Consider the following 19,873-nt stretch of genomic DNA (forward strand, 5'->3'; position numbering starts at 1 on the left):
ATGTCATTTGAGATGTCATCAGTGATGTCATCAGTGATGTCACTGACCATGTCATGAATGATGTAATATGTGACATGATCAGCAGTGGATTGCGGGTGCGCGATATATAGTTAGTGCAACTAACTATATATGCGAATTTCAATGGTTTTGTGTGAGTAAAATAAGGTTTTGTAAATGCTAATTCCTAACTATATATGGTCTATAACCTATGGTTTTTTCAGTGAATTTTCAAGGTTTTGTAAATGCTAATTCCTAACTATATATGGTCTATAACCTATGGTTTTTTCAGTAAATTTCAATGGTTTTTTAATAGCAAATATCAAAAGCTGTAAAATGTATTCTTCTTTTAAAGGAAAAATATATTTTATATGTATTTAATATAATTTTTTTATGTATATAAATTTTTTGAGGGAACAAATTTATCAACTATCATGCTGAAGAAGAGTGTGGGGAAAAAAAACAAAGAGGAGGACTAAGAGGAAAGAACAATCAGTTCAAAAATACAATTGCTTTAAAGCATGAAGTGCTTTTCCACACATTTACATTTAAATAACCCATATTAGAACATATAAAATATCTACAAAGGAGACGGTGTACATTGAATTTTAGACTCTTCATTGGTACCTACATGTTGGTACTTACATCACCCACACAACACAACAGCTCTATTCAGAGCTACCCTACCTCAAAGCACTCTAAAAAATTATTTTAATATTTCCCTTGGTTTTCCCCTTGTTACGCTTTCTGGAACGCTACCCGGTGCACGGACCGGGCGCTAACCGTGCGAAAATTTGAAAAAAAAAGGTTTTTGGTTTTTTACATATATGGTCCTCCTCAGCCACCCTCAGAAAACCTAGGGGGTCAGGATATGTCTCCCGTGCCCCCTTATACCCATTCCCAACATTGTTTATCCTTCATCTTGTGACTAAATTCATCCGAAACACAAGATGGCGGACTCCCGTTACGCTACCGGTGAGCTACCAGGTTCGCGTACCGGGTAGCGCTTCCACCGTGAAAAATCGAAAAAAAAATTATTTTATTTTTTTGCCCCGCGGCGCCCTTTAATAGCCCCCACATCAATCCTAGGGGGTCAGGAGGGGTCTACCTTGCCCCCTTTCATTCATTTCCCCCTTCGTTTATTTCCACCTCTTGTCTCTCGATCCTACCGAGAGACAAGATGGCGGCCGCTCCGGACTGTTTAGAATGTTGACAGTCACCGGAGAGCCAATCCGCTTCTCCTCGCGAAGTTCCGTTACGCGTCTGGTACGCGAACCGGGGCGCTAACCGGGACACTGTCACAGATATATATATTTTTTTGAACGTTAATTTCTCAAAATCCACTGGAGCACATATCTTGAGACCTAGCAAAGGCACATCGGGCAAACAGTCTGTACAATTTTTCCAAGTTTCATAGAAATCCATTCAGCCGTTCGAGCTAAAAGTGAGTCCAACCGCCCTATGGAAAACTCAATGTTAAAAACACGTTTTGGGACCCCCCATTTTTCTCGGCCCCCGCTTGACGAAACCCCCCCCCAAACTTTCAGGGGACGCTCAGAAACAGAATGTGCCATTTTCCTGAAAATTTCAGCCAATTCCGTCCATCAACGCCAAAGTTATTCAACATAGAATTTTCAGAAATCCCTGTTCAAAAAAATCCTAACTATATATACCTACTGGCAACCGCCAGTAGGTAATATATATATATATATATATATATATATATATATATATATATATATATATATATATATATATAACATTTCTATGGCAAAATGAAACCCCTCATTTTGTTCCTTTTCAAATTAAATGTATTAAGTGTTACCACTTTATTCCAATCAAGATGACTTCAGGGGTGCCATACTTTTGTCATAAGTAAGACTGTTAGCGTTCTAGTTGTTCTTTAGAACACTCTGGGACATTCTGTCATTGGGCTATAGTTGGGCTACATCTGGCTGATATTTGGGCTACATTTGGGCTCTTTTGTCTCTGGTGGCCATCTTGGGAGACTGCATATCAGAATTTTTTTAATGAAATATAAGAGGATTTGAGAAGTCACTCAAAATGTGCCCTAATTTTTCTTTTTTCAGCACTAATCATAATTTCTATGGCAAAATGAACCCCCTCATTTTGTTCCTTTGCAAATTAAATGTTTTAAGTGTTAACACTTTATTCCAATCAAGATGACTTCAGGTGTGCCATACTTTTGTCATAAGTAAGACTGTTAGCGCTCTAGTTGTTCTTTAGAACACTCTGGGTCATTCTGTCACTGGGCTATAGTTGGGCTACATCTGGCTGATATTTGGGCTACATTTGGGTTTTTTTTGTCTCTGGTGGCCATCTTTGGGCTACATTGGGCTACATTGGGCTACATTTGGGCTCTAACATATATATAGCCCGATGTAGCCCAATATATATTTTTTAAAGTTAATTTTCGTAAAAACCACTGGAGCATATATCTTGAGACATAGCAAAGGCACATCGGGCTACCAGTCCCTACAATTTTGCCAAGTTTTGTGGAAATCCATTCAGCCGTTCGAGCTAAAAGTGAGTCCAACCGCCCTATGGAAAACTCAATGTTAAAAACACGTTTTGGGACCCCCCTTTTTTCTCGGCCCCCGCTTGACAAAACCCCCCCAAACTTTAAGGAGACGCTCAGAAACAAAATGTGCCATTTTCCTGAAAATTTCAGCCAATTCCGTCCATCAACGCCAAAGTTATTCAACATAGAATTTTCAGAAATCCCTATTCAAAAAAATCCTAACTATATATACCTACTGGCGACTGCCAGTAGGTAATGTATGTGTATATATATATATATATATATGTATTCCAGTTCAATTGAAAAAGTAAATTTGCGCACTCAGAGGAAGGTTAAACAATCACCATTTATTCCATGATACCGCTACGCGTTTCGCCACCCGGCGGTGGCTTGATCACACGATACCTTCGCGTTCTCACGGACGTGCATAACTAGACATTGGTAACTAAACATAGAAGAGGCACTGCACATCAGTCTGTTCGGACCAGAAACATGGTCGCCATTTTGGAATGGCTAAATTGTAGCCTTCTATTGTGAGAAATTCCCCTGTTATAGTTAGTTAACTATAACGCATGCCCCCGCAATGCACTGCTGATGACGTCACATATTACATCATTCATGACACGGTCAGTGACATCAATGATGACATCACTGATGACATCTCAAATGACATCACTGATGACATCATCCAGTGACTATGTGTTTCTTTAAAATGTAAATATGTTTTATATATATAAATATATATATCGCCGGTAGGTAGTTATAGTTAGGATCTTCTTTCCATAGGAAATCCGCAACATTCTATTGGGAATAACTTTGGCGCCGGTGGACGAATGTTCGCGAATTTCTCAAAGAAGATGGCCCGCTCCGCTCCGCTCCTTCCCTGAAAGTTTGGGAGGGATTCGTCAAGCGGGGGCCGAGATAAAAGGGGGGCCCAAAACGTGTTTTCCCCATGTTAATTTCCATAGGGCGGTTGGACTCACTTTTAGCCCGAACGGCTGAATGGATTTCCACCAAATTTGGCAAAATTGTAGGGACTGGTAGCCCGATGTGCCTTTGCTAAGTCTCAAGATATGCGCTCCAGTGGATTTTGAGTAATTTAGGTACAAAAAAATATATATATCTATAGGCGCGCCCGGTACGCGCACCGGGTCGCGCTCCAGCGCGTTACGCGACTTCGCGCGCGGAAAACTGATTGCCTCTCGGGTGTCTGTAAACATTCCAAACAGTCCAGAGCGGCCGCCATCTTGTGTCTCGGTAGGATCGAGACAGAAGAGGTGGCAAAAACAAGGGGGGAAATGACTAAAAGGGTGTAGGGTAGACCCCCCCTGGCCCCCTAGGTTTGATGTGGGGGCCATAAAAGGGCGAGCGCCCGGTACGCGCACCGGGGAGCGTACCAGGGAGCGTAGCATGGGGGAAACCCAGTTCATTCACTGCGTCACCTCTACGACCCTTTCTTGCGTCAATACACCCCTTTTGCATACATTACACCTGACGTAGGTATAATGTGGCGCAGGGGTTTACAAAGTGACGCATCTACCTAGATGCGTCACATTGTAAATATGACTCAATAAGGTGCATTTTTAACAGCACTGGTGCGTCACAAAAAGTGACGCACCGATGGCGTAAAAGTGACGCATGGCCTCATAAATGAGGCCTTCAGTCTTCTACTCATGCGTCATATTAAATATATGACGTATTATGTCGCAAGTACTTTTAGATACGTCAGTATTTCAGACGTATCTGTAAGTGCAAAAGTGATGCATTGCTGGAGTGTGTCACAAAAATGATGCAACTCCAGCAATGCATCCTTTCACATGGGGCCAGGCCCCATGTGAAAGGGCCTGCATCAGTCTTACGCCTGCTGTGAAACAGGCGCAAGATTTGGACGCAACAGCGTCATAAAAGTGACATAGTGATATCTCATAGATTTTACTGCGTCACCTCTACGACCCTTTCTTGCGTCAATACATCCCTTTTGCATACATTAAACCTGACGTAGTTATAATGTGGCGCAGGGGTTTACAAAGTGACGCATCTACCTAGATGCGTCACTTTGTAAATATGACTCAATAAGGTGCATTTTTAACAGCACTGGTGCGTCACAAAAAGTGACGCACCGGTGGCGTAAAAGTGACGCATGGCCTCATAAATGAGGCCTTCAGTCTTCTATTCATGCGTCATATTAAATATATGACGTATTATGTCGCAAGTACTTTTAGATACGTCAGTATTTCAGACGTATCTGTAAGCGCAAAAGTGATGCATTGCTGTAGTGTGTCACAAAAATGATGCAACTCCAGCAATGCATCCTTTCACATGGGGCCAGGCCCCATGTGAAAGGGCCTGCATCAGTCTTACGCCTGCTGTGAAACAGGCGTAAGACTGTAAGTGCTCCGGGTTGCTTCGCGGGGCGCGACCCGGGGCACTTACGTAGCGCGTTCGTATGCGCATGGGTGCTTCCGGGTGCGCTTACGCCGTGCGTATCACGCGTACGCGGCTACGCGATACGTTACGATGTTGTTTTCGTTCGCGGCAATAGTGCTAACGGGACGCTCACTGGTACGCACCTCGGGGCGCGCCGTAACACTGCGCTTACCGGTGAGCGCATCGGTACGTGCCCCGGGAGCGCTCCGGGCAAAACATTTAAAAAAAAATTTTTTTAAATAAAAAACGATTACATAATTATACAATATAAAATTTGTTATAAAAAATATTACTTTTCATAACTATAGAGATTTGCCATTAAAAAACCATTGAAATTCACTGAAAAAACCATAGGTTTTACACCAGTTATAGTTAGGAATTAGCATTTAAAAAACCTATTAAATTCACTGAAAAAACCATAGGTTTCACACCAGTTATAGTTAGCTGGAAGTTTTACTCGCATAAAACCATTGAAATTCCCATGTTATAGTTAGTTGGACTCACTATAACTTGCGCCTGCAATGCACTGCTGATGACGTCACATATTACATCACTCATGACATGGTCAGTGACATCACTGATGATACCATCCTTGTGACAGAGTGACAGACCTCCTTTCACTGTAATGTAACCCTTGAAACAAATATTCAAAAATAGAAACTAAAATATTGAAAAAAATGGAGATACCCATACCACTTACAACAACCAATTCAATAATTCCACCATCTATATACACATGCACTAATTCACCAACAGTTCTATATAGTCACTCATACATATACTCACTCATCATATGTAGTGATACACCTATACATCCTGTTACACACCGACAGTCATCCAAAAGTTACTCACACACATACTCACACATGCAAATAAACTATTGAACATCCATTTATTTGCATATACAGCTATACACACACTACCACTTTACTTCTAAGGAAACTTACACATACTTACTCTCTTAAACAATCACTTATAGAAACACATACTAATTTAAACAGGAACTCTTACAATCCCTCACTCTCACATATACTCTCTTATATACATCAATATTCACATATACTAGATTAAAACATATGTAGTTACTGATGAAGACACTAATAAGACAGTCATTCACCCACTAACACAGACATATACACACTCATCCACCCATACAGTCCTGCACATATGTTGTCTTCAAAACACATAGAGAGTCATTCATTCATGCATCTATGTACTAAGTAATACCCCCACCAAACCATACAAACACTCATACTGATACTAAGAAAAATATCTAATAACCTATATACATACACATGTACCTACTCACCAACCCATGCAGCCACTTATACACAAAGTGAAACACTAATACATATATTTAAATATTTGAACATTACTCACTAATATTTATTTTTCAAAAAGACACACATTCACTGGATGGTGTCATCAGTGATGTCATGAGTGATGTCACTGACCATGTCATGAGTGATGTAATATGTGATGTCATCAGCAGTGCATTGCACGCGCAAGTTATAGTGAGTCCAACTAACTATAAAAGTGGGAATTTCAATGGTTTTATGCGAGTAAAACTTCCAGCTAACTATAACTGGTGTGAAACCTCTTTTTTTTTCAGTGAATTTAATAGGTTTTTTAAATGCTAATTCCTAACTATAACTGGTGTAAAACCTATGTTTGTTTCAGTGAAACTATACCGAAATTTTTGGGACCTGCTAAATCTCACATGTGAACGGAGTTTCTCCCTCATGTATGAAAAGAGAGATGGTTGTGTTAATTTGTATCTTATTTAAAAAGGGGCATTTTCTCAGAAGCCTAAACACTGCTCTGAGTCTTAAAGAGAAATGTTGTTTATGTCTATGATTAAACGTGTTTACACCTTTAAATAGTGGGTTGAGAAAAAACGCGGGTCATGTGACCAAGAACAACTTGTTGTTCGAAACGCGTTATCTCTTGACCTCTGTGCCTGCCGAATAAAGAACTTTTTCGGATGAACTGTGGGCTTGTCTGAATTCAGTGGATCGGATTCTATCTTTGCATATATATATATATATATATATATATATATATATTCACTGAAAAAACCATAGGTTATAGACCATATATAGTTAGGAATTAGCATTTAAAAAACCTTATTTTACTCACACAAAACCATTGAAATTCCATATATAGTTAGTTGCACTAACTATATATCGCGCACCCGCAATCCACTGCTGATGATGTCACATATTACATCATTCATGACATGGTCAGTGACATCACTGATGACATCACTGATGACATCTCACTTGACATCAATGATCACATCACTGATGATATCATTCATGTGATAATACAATGCATCTCCTCACACTCTAATATAACCTCCGTTACACCCAGTGTTAAATAGAGAGTATCATTTTTGAAACCATTGACACACCAATACTAGTTACTACATACGCACTCACTGATTCCTATGTCTACACACACATTCACTCATACAATCATTCATACATACAATCACTCATCTTTACAACACTATCATATGCACTCATACACCTATACAGACACTCACACTCTGCCACTCATCCATGGAGTTACTCACACACCTAGTCAGTCCTGAAAAGAATCAATCACACTTCCATTTTCTCATCTATACAGTTAAACACAGAACACCTTACATTTTTGAAACATATACTAACACATAGTTACTCTCTTATAGAATCACTGATACAAGTACACATTGATCTGCACAGAGTCACACACCTCCCAGCCAGCCATACACACACTCAGTCTCCCATACAAATACTTGTGCAACCAATCAATAACCCATATAGCTACTTATATAGCTACTGATCAACACATGCAGCAGCTTGCACAACAACAGACATACTGATGCACACTTTTAGACAGTTTAGTCACTAACCCGTGCATTCAGTAAGACGCATTTAATCACTCACTCATACAGTCAATCACGCACCTACTAAAACCTTCATTCAGACACTTATACATCCACTCATTCTTCAATATGTAAAACATATTTAAACTTTACAGAAACACATAATCACTGGATGTTGTCATCAGTGATGTCATCAGTGATGTCACTGACCATGTCATGAATGATGTAATATGTGACATCATCAGCAGTGGATTGCGGGTGCGCGATATATAGTTAGTGCAACTAACTATATATGGAATTTCAATGGTTTTGTGTGAGTAAAATAAGGTTTTTTAAATGCTAATTCCTAACTATATATGGTCTATAACCTATGGTTTTTTCAGTGAATTTTCAAGGTTTTGTAAATGCTAATTCCTAACTATATATGGTCTATAACCTATGGTTTTTTCAGTGAATTTCATTGGTTTTTTAACAGCTAATATCTGTAGCTGTAAAATGTATTCTTCTTTAAATCCAAAAATATATTTTATATGTTTATTAATAACTTTTTTTTTAAATATTTTTTTTTCTTCGTTCCCGCTTCGCGAATCGGGAAGCTTCCCGTTAGCTGACCTTGATGCCGCGAAATAGACCGCGAGCCGGTAAACGTTTCTTTACCGCAAGTGCCGCGTTAGAAAACAACATCGTGACGCCTCCCGTCCGCATGACGTTCCACGTTGTCGCGTGATACGTCATATGACGTGCTACGTTAGCGAACTGGTACGCGAAGCGAGTGCCAAAGCGCAGGTTTCTGGAAGCAAACCGGGAGGCCCTGCAAAGCGCTTAACGTAAACACAGCAAGTCATGTGACTTGGTAATAACACTTTTCATTGGTTCATTTCACTTTTGGTTTCCTAATGATGTAAGACTAGGTCATATAATCTAAAATGAACACTTTTGATTGGTTGAGAACTCTTGTTTTTCCCAAATGATGAAAATCCCTCCTTCTTTCCTCACTCTGACTTTCATCATTGTGAGAGAAAGACCCTTTGTGACCACTGAGCAATGGCTTCTTTAGTAGCTTCAGCTGGTGCTTCCCCACCACCTCCACCACATCCAAGGAAGAGTGGACCACCTGCTCAAGTTGTAATGCAACAAGAAGAAGAAGAAGAGGAACAGGAGGACGAGCACGAAGAGAGGCAGTTTTTGCCTGAGCAGCCCAAGACGTCTCACCGGAAAGAAAACTTCATTTGGCAATTTTTTAAAATTCCCAAAGGTCAGAAAAAAGTAAATGCAAGATACGTTACTTGCCTTATATGTCAAGATAGACTGTCCAGAGGGACCGACAAAAAATACAGTTTCGGAAACTACACAATGCATCGCCATATGACTAGGTGGCATCCTAACAACTACAGTGCTGCACAGTTTCGGAACGACCTAGATAATCTCCCTATTATGGCCAGAAGATCTGTTGTACCGGAAGTAACGGGACCAGAGGGCAGGGAGATGGTGCCAAATATACAAATGAGATTTGGTGAAGTAAAACACACCTGCGTATTTTGCGATGGATTCATTTCCTACGGAGAAAGAAGCATCACTCTGATCAACAGAGCTATTGACTATCATATGCAAGTTTGTCCGAAACGCCCAAAATAATAAATACTTCTTTTTTTTGTTTTGTTGCTCCTGTTGAGCCCTTTACAATGAATCGTTTTCATTGCCCCCTCCAAGAAAAACCCAAAAAAATATAAAACTGTTCCGAAAAATTCAAAAACATTAAAAAAATGTTCAGAAAAATAAAAAAAAAAGTTCTTTTCAGAACTACCTCCCCGTTATTAAAAAATTGGTACAATATTTGGAACTGTGCCAACCTCTATTTCTCTTAGTTTGCTTCCTAGTTCGCTCGCTGGTACGCGAACTGGAAGCGAACCAAAAACAGTAAGTATAAGGGAAGGAAACACACACTTATGTTAAAAGAAAGACAGCTATAGGGGAGTAAACTAGAGATACTATTACCCATAATCCACTACTGATGATGTCACATATTACATCATTCATGACATGCTCAGTGACATCATCAGCAGAGGATTGCGGGTTTTTTGGCAACATGCCTTATCCACGGTTTAATAACGCTGCCTTTTGCTTTATATAAGTTTTCAAATTGTATGAAATATATACCAATAGGTCTTTATGAACCTTTAGGTAGTGCTTTTGTTCATGAGGTCTGGTCGCTTCCATACACATACAGATGTTTCAAAGATGATCAAGAAGTTTATCTGAATGGAGAGGAATGCACTGAGACGCCAGATCATTCACTAATGTGTAGGCACATACAGTTACACGATTCATGCAACAAACACCGACCAAATATGGCTTGCGTGTTGCAAGGCACGCCAGTTCCTGCTATCATCCCCACGTTCAAGTTGTTGGAAAATGGTAGTTATTTGATGCTCAATAATGAAGATTGTTCTGAGTTAATTAAAAGTATTCCTTTTATCGTAACAGTAAGTGAACGGGTTATTTGCTGCAGAAATGTTCTATTTCCTCCCACACATGAACATAGGGAGTTTTCAATCTGGCCACAAATACCAACCTTGGGACACGTTTCAACGGCATGACAAGAATAAGAGCTCTTTTGTCTCAGAGAGAGGTGGCCTTGAGTTCGGCCCGTGAAACTTTCGTACTTCACATAGCGAACACCCGTACACAGGTTTGCCTTTCAATTTCAGCAACATGTTTCCGACTATCTTTAACGCATCCTCCACAAAATCCCTGGCACACTTTTTTAAAGTTGTTACCAGTGGTCTCGTGACTTCATTTGAGAAAATCTTTGGAGTCATCCCTGCTCCCTTTCATTCCATTTTCTCCACTCTGGTTCGTGGATTGCATTTTTACTTGCATTACCAGCGGACGCTCTTGTGCTTTTTTACATTTTTAAATATGGATGTCCCTCCTATGCAACCTCCGACCCTGCAGCTGCTGACACTGTTCCGCAATCGCATGCTAGAATATTATGGCACAATGCCGTTGGCGATATTAAGCACGGCATATGGATTATCTTTTCGGTTCTCCTACTTCACCTGTGTCCAGCCTGTATTTCACTGCCTGACCTGTGATTTCGATTGGGCCATTGATTTGTGTCTCTGCGGACCGGTTTCTCCTGACGTCGACTTTAATCAGCTGATGACTCCTATCATTACTCACGAGTTGATTTGTCCTGGCGAAAGGATTATGGCTGTGGCATTGATGCATGGACTACTTGGTCCCTGGAATTTACTGGCGGCAGCACAGTCTTTCTTGGAACACAGCTTTCTTGAAAACCCACCGAGCTGTCCTCTGATGGTGATAGAGGATCCGGTGCTGGGAGAGCACGTATGTTCTTTTCCGCTTTTAAATTGGATGGCTGAACTGTTTTCGGATGAAGACGGTGACTTCCTGTTGGAGGCTGTTGCAGCTTATTTTGCATACACAGTTATGTCATAGACCTTTTTCATGTTTCATATGCTGAGTACTAGAATTTCATTGACAATTCATTGACTTAATTGTCAAGTTTTTATTATTTACCTTGCCTATTGGCTTAAGACTCGATAAAGTACTTGGCTGTTTTATTTTTCTTTAGCATTGAATTTTCCTAGTTTTTAATGCTTTACCTTGCGGACCGTCCACATATAAACTTGCAATCTGCTCTCATGAGATGGCACTTCTATTATCTTATTCAGTTCGTTTCCGGATCATGAGGAGGTGTCATCTAGGTCCTGGATATCTTTACACCGTGTTAAGTTAGCATGGGCTCATTACCGGTTTAAACGCCATTTTTCCTTTTTTGCAACTTCTGCACACGACATTTAGTTGTTGCTTTAGCTTTCCACCTAGTAGTTCATCGTGGTTTACATGAGAATAATATGTTATTGGTCTACTATCTGCTTTACTTGTTAAACTATATCTGTACAGCGAGTGCTAAAGTTTCAAGAACAACACGATACAGAATTGTTATGAGGTCTGATCTCCACGACTTCATACTCATAACATAAGTGCAACTTCTGCCAATTCTGGGCATGAGGCGGGTTTTATATTGCTTTGCCGAACACACATACACAACAGTTGATGCGGTTCACATGAAGAGAGAGCTGGTGTATGCTGATGTGATTCCTTCAAATCTAAGACACTAAAGTATGGGCACGCCCTAAACCAACACAAAGAGACCTTCTTAGCAAATAATATAATATGTGTATTAGGGAGGGTGAGATATAAGCAGCCGCGGGCCGTGGAGGGAGTTACGGTGAGGCAGGGAGGCGGGGAGGGGGAGAAGCAGGGTGGAGCCCTCTCTACCTTGCCCCTCCCCCTCCCCGCCTCCCTGCCCCACCGTAACTCCCTCCACGGCCCGCGGCTGCTTATAAGTGTTGCTAACTCTTATTCATTTACAGCATGTTAACATACTGTCACCATTCGCTTTTTATGTACTAGTAACTATGCTGGTAATTTTGCTACTGATAATATGTGTACTTGTATTCTCCACCCTGCTTCTCCCCCTCCCCGCCTCCCTGCCTCACCGTAACTCCCTCCACGGCCCGCGGCTGCTTATAAGTGTTGCTAACTCTTATTCATTTACAGCATGTTAACATACTATCACCATTCACTTTTTATGTACTAGTAACTATGCTGGTAATTTTGCTACTGATAATATGTGTACTTTTATTATCTAAGGTACTACGCCTGAGAAGACGGCATTAGTAAATAAACATTTCAAATACACATGTGTTCTTCTTAACTCCATGTTCTGGTTTCTAAGAAATATATAACGACCGACTGTTCATGAGTTCCACGTATCCTGAGGTACTATAAGTTCATATTCTGGATTGTCTAAACATTGAGAGTTTGTTATATCCAATGTGACACTGTACCTAGCTTGCTAAATAGTTTTTGATTACTAACGTGAGTTTTGGGACACCCTAATTCGCCGAGGTTCCAATCCTCTGTCCACAGTTCTGTGTGAGAACAGAAACCCTGCGACAGGGGCACCCCCGACCCTTGCTGGACCTTCATCACACTTGCGATACAACTCCAGCAATGCGCCACCTTTACGGCACAGATACATCACGCATCTGTGCTGTTTTTGCCCCGTGATGCGCCGCATTGTAAATGCAGCACACCATAGGTGACGGAACAGCGGCACAGAATGACTAACACATCCCTGGTGATGCGCCAGTCATCATAAATCTATCCCTATGCTTCTTATCTTGTTAGAGATGAACCGCCATATGTATCATCAAAGTTATTTGCATTTCCTAAATAGCGAACTTTAAGGAATAAATAGCGATTCTTTACCATTCCTAGTTTGCGATGAGCTATTTGCTAATTAGCCGAATGTAGCCCAATGAAGCCCAATGTAGCCCAATGTAGCCCAAAGATGGCCGCCAGACACACAAAAAAACAAATGTAGCCCAAATATCAGCCAGATGTAGCCCAACTATAGCCCAGTGACAGAATGACCAATCAGCTTCGCAAACCTCCGTTACGCGAAGCGGAGCGCTGTTACAGATATATATCTTTTTTTGAACGTTAATTTCTCAAAATCCACTGGAGCACATATATTGAGACCTAGCAAAGGCACATCGGGCTACCAGTCCCTAATATTTTGCCAAGTTTCGTGCAAATCCATTCAGCCGTTCAATTATTATTTTTATTATTTTTTTTTGCCCCGCGGGGCCCTTTTAAAACCTCCACATCAAACCTAGGGGGTCAGCGAGGATCTACTATGCCCCCTTATAGTTATTTCCCCCTTTGTTTTGACCTCCTCTTGTCTCTCGATCCTACCGAGAGACAAGATGGCGGCCGCTACGGACTGTTTGGAATGTTGACAGACGCCGGAGAACCAATCAGCTTCGCTTCACAAAGCTCCGTTGCGCGAAAAGTCCGCGAACCAGAGCGCTAACCGGTCCGCTGTTACAGATATATATCTTTTTTAAAACGTTAATTTCTCAAAATCCACTGGAGCACATATATTGAGACCTACAAAAGGCACATCGGGCTACCAGTCCCTACAATTTTGCCAAGTTTCGTGCAAATCCATTCAGCCGTTCGGGCTAAAAGTGAGGCCAACCGCCCTATGGAAAACTCAATGTTAAAAACACGTTTTGGGACCCCCCTTTTTTCTCGGCCCCCACTGGACGAACCCCCCCCAAATTTTCAAGGGCTGCTCAGAAACAAAATGTGCCATTTTCCTGAAAATTTCAGCCAATTCCGTCCACAAACGCCAAAGTTATTAGACATAGAATTTTCAAAAAACCCATAGAGAAAAAATCCTAACTATATATACCTACTGGCGACCGCCAGTAGGTAATATATATATATATATATATATATATATATATATATATATATATATATATATATATATATATATATATATATATATATATATATATATATATATATATATATATATATATATATATATATATATATATATATATATATATATATATATGCCAAGGTGTATTGAAGAATGAATGAGTATATAAGAGTCAGGATGCATGATTAACTATGTGTGTGACAAACTGTATAAGTGAGTGATTAATGGTGTCTAACTTAATGCATGTGTTAGCGATTGATACAGACATTCACACAGTTTAGTTTGTCAGATGGAGTGTAAGTGGTTCCATAGTTTGGTTAGCAGCTAAATTAGGATCTATATGGGCTATTGTTTGCTGTCTGAGTATCTGTATGGGTGCCTGAGTGTCTGGGTGCATGGGTGGGGGGTATGACTGTGCATAAATGTGGGAGTGGATAATTCACTGCGTATGTGTTCAAGTCTGTATCTGTGAACGGCTGTATGTCTGGGTGAGTTTGTGTATGGATGTCTTGGTGAGTGAATAGATGCCTCAGTAGTACATGTGTGAGTAACTGCATATGTGAAAGGCAGTATATGTGACTGTTGGACTGTGTAATTGATTATATGTGAGAGTGAGTGATTGTGAGAGTACCTGTATTGGCCAGTGTGTGCTTGTATTAGGTATTGTATTAGAGTGAAAGTATGTGTCAGTATATGTTTAAATAAATGACGTGGTATGTATATAACTGTACAGGTGAGTAAATAAAAGTGTGATTCATTAATTCCATTACTGACTACGTGTGTGACTAACTCTATGAATGAGAGTTGGCATCTGAGTGTCTGTACAGATGTATGAGTGGATATGATAATGTTGTATTGATAGCTGACTGTATGTATGAATGACTGTATGGGTAAATGAATTGATGTGTATGTAGACATAGGAATTAGTCAGTGGATATGTACTAACTTGTATTGGTATATTCATGGATTCTAAAATTATAGTCTGTATTTTACAGTGGGTGTATCAAATGTTATATATGAGTCTGATGAGCTGCATCAGATTGTCACGTGGATGATGTAATCAGTGATGTCATCAGTGATGTCATTTGAGATGTCATCAGTGATGCCATTAGTGATGTCACTGACCATGTCATGAATGATGTAATGTGTGTCGTCATCAGCAGTGCATTGCGGTGGTGCGAGGAATAGTTAGCTGAACTAACTATAACAGGGGAATTTCTATCGTTTTGTATGAGTGAAATGTCGAACTAACTATAACGTCCCTGAAACCTATGGTTCTTTCAGTGAATTTCTAAGGTTTTTTAAATGCTAATTCCGTACTATAACGTCTATAAAACCTATGTTTATTTTCGTGAATTTTGAAGGTTTTTTTAAATGTTAATTTCATATTTCATAATTTCATAAATATTTTAATATTTATAAAATCTATAATTTTTCAATTTTTTTAAACAATATTTTGCAACTCTATTATCCTTTTTTTACTTTTAAAATTATGTAATATTTTATATATCTTCCCCCCCAAAATATGTATATAATTTTTTCATTGAAAAAAAAAAACGGAATATCCCATACCGGTAGTCTACCAAGATCCATCAGCACACGAATCCTGTCCACCATATTGAAATGATGCGCATTTCGTATCTGATGAGTTTGTGGCATCGTGTCCCGTGCAACAACATATATGTATGAGGTCGCGCCAGCTGGTAGTTTGGTATGGACGGGTACATAGTACCAATCTGCCCATTATGTATGGGGTCGCGCCTGCTGCGCATTACGTATGCGACGAGTGCACCCTGCCAGGCCCTGTCTTACATCATAGACATATGCTGTCGTGCAAGGTACGCCATTCCCTCATTTTTTTTATATCTCCAAATGATATTTAAATAACTTTAAAATGTATATGAGACCAAGCAATAATCTAAAATATTTTACACATTTATATATTCCTAACTGTAATAAACTTATATTATAGTAACTATATTGTCTCAAAATTGCATCGGGTGCGGTCTCCTTGCGCACCAAGTTTGCAATTGTCATGTGACCTTAAAAAAAAGCATTTGCTTAGTTTATAACATTTCCCATTGTAACAGTTGCAAAACGCCACCCATTTTAGTCATTCTCTCTACAGCATATCATGAGACACACCTCTTCTGCTTAGAGAGCTTTTTTGAAACTTTTTGCTATGTACACATATCTTACACTACAAACAACATGCAAGCACCGTCTTCATCAAAATTAATCGTCTGTAAAGTAGCCTTCCACCTATGATAGCCATACACCTAAAAGTTACATACCCGAAGTTTTCCCCACTACCAGAGGTAACATGGTTGCAAACTCTGTCAACAGCACAATGTAATGTAGTACAGCCCAGGGGCGGAATCATGCATAGAAAATGAACACACAGACACAGATATATAGTGGAAGTGGGTATGGGCATGTGCGCCTGACACCATTTTATTACCACGGTCACATTTCCAGTGACTTCTGTGGTGGATGCAAGTGGAGTGAGTGTAAACCTGCCCTCAGGGAATGGTTGCTGCTACCATCAACTACAGCAGTAATCATTGGACCACACACAGACATTCAATAATAAAAGAATCAATAGTTTGTGCTGCAGTAAGGTAGGGACAGTCGATGCAAAACAATACAGAAAAATATTCTATCGTAAAAGAACCACAACTTATGGTATAATGAGACACAATCAATAGATCTGAAGTAATACACAAAAAGATTGTATCATAAAGGGTCCATCAGTTCTAGTGTACTCAGATAGCCACATCAAAAACATTCAGCATGTGCACAGCCAGCGATGATGCGTGCTGTGGGCGGGCCGTACTAGGAGTAATATCGGTTGCCATCAACACAGTATCATCTGCAATAGCGACTCGATCTGAATCGTGAACACTGCTGTCTGTAGTGTAGGCCATATGAGAAGCAACAAAACACATGTCTGGAGCCTGTAATAATGTGCATGCATGGTGTAGACAGAGCACACCGGAGCAATGTTTTTTCCTACAAAACTGCGTCATCTACAAGACCAACTCAATCTGAATTGTGAACACTGCTATCTGCAGTGTTAATTGTAGACAGTACTCACACAGACATTCCTGAATACTTTCTCTCACTTACTCTTCACAAAAGACAACAACATAGATTGCAGAAATATCTGCAATAAATAAAACAAAACAATTCAAATACAATTTCTGCTGTCAACAGTGTAGATTATTCAGTGTTCATTTGTACTTGCAAATTAAAATTGATCATTGTAGTAAACCTATAAGTCAAAAAAATGTCTTCAAGCAAGTATACGAAAAACGTAATATGTATATTCCAATAGACATAGTTACTTGACTACTGGATTCTATAATTAAACAATCAGCACTCGATCTGAATTGTGAACACTTCTGTCTGCATTGTAGCTCAGACTCACTATTCATTAACACCTGACAGCCATGTACCGTTCAATTCGAAAGCAGGGACTTGGTTGCAGCAGTTCAGAGGTGGTACACAGAAATAATAACAAAGTTCAACTTCTCACATCCTCAATCATACAATCAAGACCCTGTTTCACTGTTCGGACCTGCTGCAACCAAGCACAATAATCATGTGCAACAGTTATGGAAGCACCAAGTCTGATACATCACAACGGAGGGAGTTCTATGAAAACAAAGCAACTAGTAATATCAGGCATCTTCCATTGTGGAATCAAGACACAGTTCTACTGTTGGGACCTACAGTTGCTTGCACCTGGTCAAAGGGAGTACCTTCATCTCCACTCTCAGATGAACTTCTAACATCCTCAATTGTGGGATCAAGACACCGTTCAACTGTTGGGACCGAGAGTTTGATGCACCTCAACGGAGGGGGTACCACAAATCATCACAAACTGTAACTTCTGACATCTCAATCATAGAATCAAGACCATGTTTCACTTTTAGGACCTGCTGTACCGCGGTGTAGTCCACCAACTACAGTCAACCAAGACCAATAATCATGTACAGCAGTTAACTACGGAAGCACAAAGTCTGATGCACCTCAACAGAAGGACCACTGTGAAAATTCACTTGCATGTTATATTGGACAGTGTCCATTGTGGGATCAAGACACCGTTCCACTGTTGGGACCTAGAGTTGATTGCACCTGGTCAAAGGGAGTACCTTCATCTCCACTCTCAGATGCAGTTCTAACATCATCCATTGTGGGATCAAGACACCATTCCACTGTTGGTACCTACAGTTTAATTCACCTCATCGGAGGGGGTACACAGAAATCATCACAAACTTTAACTTCTGACATCCTCAATCATAGAATCAAGACCCTGTTTCACTGTTCGGACCTACTATACCGTGGACTATTCCTGGAACAGCAGTCAAGCGAGCCCAATAATCATGTGCAGCAGTTAACTACAGAAGCACAAAGTGTGATGCACCTCAACAGAGACAGTTCTGTGAAAACAAAGCAAAAGATTGTATCGGACATCGTCCATTCTAGGTTCAAGACACCGTTCCACTGTTGGGACATAGAGTTGGTTGCACTTGGTCGAAGGGAGTACCTTCCTCTCCACTGTCAGATGCAGTTATAACATCCTCCATTGTGGGATCAAGACACCATTCCACTGTTGGGACCTACAGTTAATTGTGCCTGATCAGAGGGGGTATAGAAAAATCATCACACACTTCTGACATCCTTAATCATAGAATCAAGACCCCTCTTCACTGTTCGGACCTGCAGTACTGTGGTGTACTCCACCGACTGGTGTCAACCAAGCGCAATAATCATGTGCAACAGTTAGCTACGCAAGCACAGTGTCTGATGCACCTCAACCGAGGGAGTTCTGTGAAAACTAAGCAACAAGTAATATCGGACATCTACCATTCTGGGATCAAGACACCGTTCCACTGTTGGCACCTAGAGCTGGTTGCACCTCGTCGAAGGGGGTACACAGAAATAAACACAGACTTTAACTTCTGACATCCTCAATCATAGAATCAAAACCCCGTTTCAGTGTTCGGACCTGCTGTACCGTGCTGTAGTCCAGCGGCTACACTCAACCAAGCCCAATAATCATGTACAGCGGTTAGCTACAGAAGCACAGAGTGTGAGGCACCTCAACAAAGGGAGTTCGATGAAAATCAAACAACATGTACTATCGGACATCTTCCATTGTGGGATCAAGACGCCATTCCACGGTTGGGACCTAGATTTGACTGCACCTGATCAGAGGGGGTACACAGAAATGATCACAAACTTCTGACATCCTCAATCATAGAATCAAGACCCCATTTGACTGTTTGGACCTGCTGTACCGCATAGCAATTTCAACTTTATGCATAGCAATGGCTGCTTCATTTTCCAGTATTGGTCGTCCAAGAACATCGTGACTACATGGATCACTAGTTTCACTATCTTGAGAACTTTCATTACTAATTTCAGCTGTAATAGTCTTTTCCTGTTCAACTTCATCATTTAACATTTTTAAATGTATAGCAAAAATTGTACATGCAACGCTACCTTTACATGTATTACAGGAATCTTCGTAACAGTCAAAGGGCTAGATGTAGGTAATTCATATTTACCGACTCTTAACTACCGAATTTTACCGATTCGGTATTTAAGAGTCAGTAAATATGAAGGGGGGAGATGTAGGTATTACAGATTCTGTAAATACCGAATCGTTAAGATTCGGTATTTACCGAATCTGTAA

General features: G+C 40.3%; 1 protein-coding gene across 3 annotated transcripts in view; it reads left to right on the plus strand.

The window, feature by feature from the left end:
• RGS18 (regulator of G protein signaling 18) overlaps nt 1-19,873 on the plus strand; it is a 225,419-nt gene that overhangs the window by 99,172 nt on the left and 106,374 nt on the right. The window lies entirely within an intron of this gene.

The sequence above is a fragment of the Lissotriton helveticus genome, chromosome 1_1 (genome assembly GCF_964261635.1).
Source record: "Lissotriton helveticus chromosome 1_1, aLisHel1.1, whole genome shotgun sequence".
NCBI classification, from domain to species: domain Eukaryota; kingdom Metazoa; phylum Chordata; class Amphibia; order Caudata; family Salamandridae; genus Lissotriton; species Lissotriton helveticus.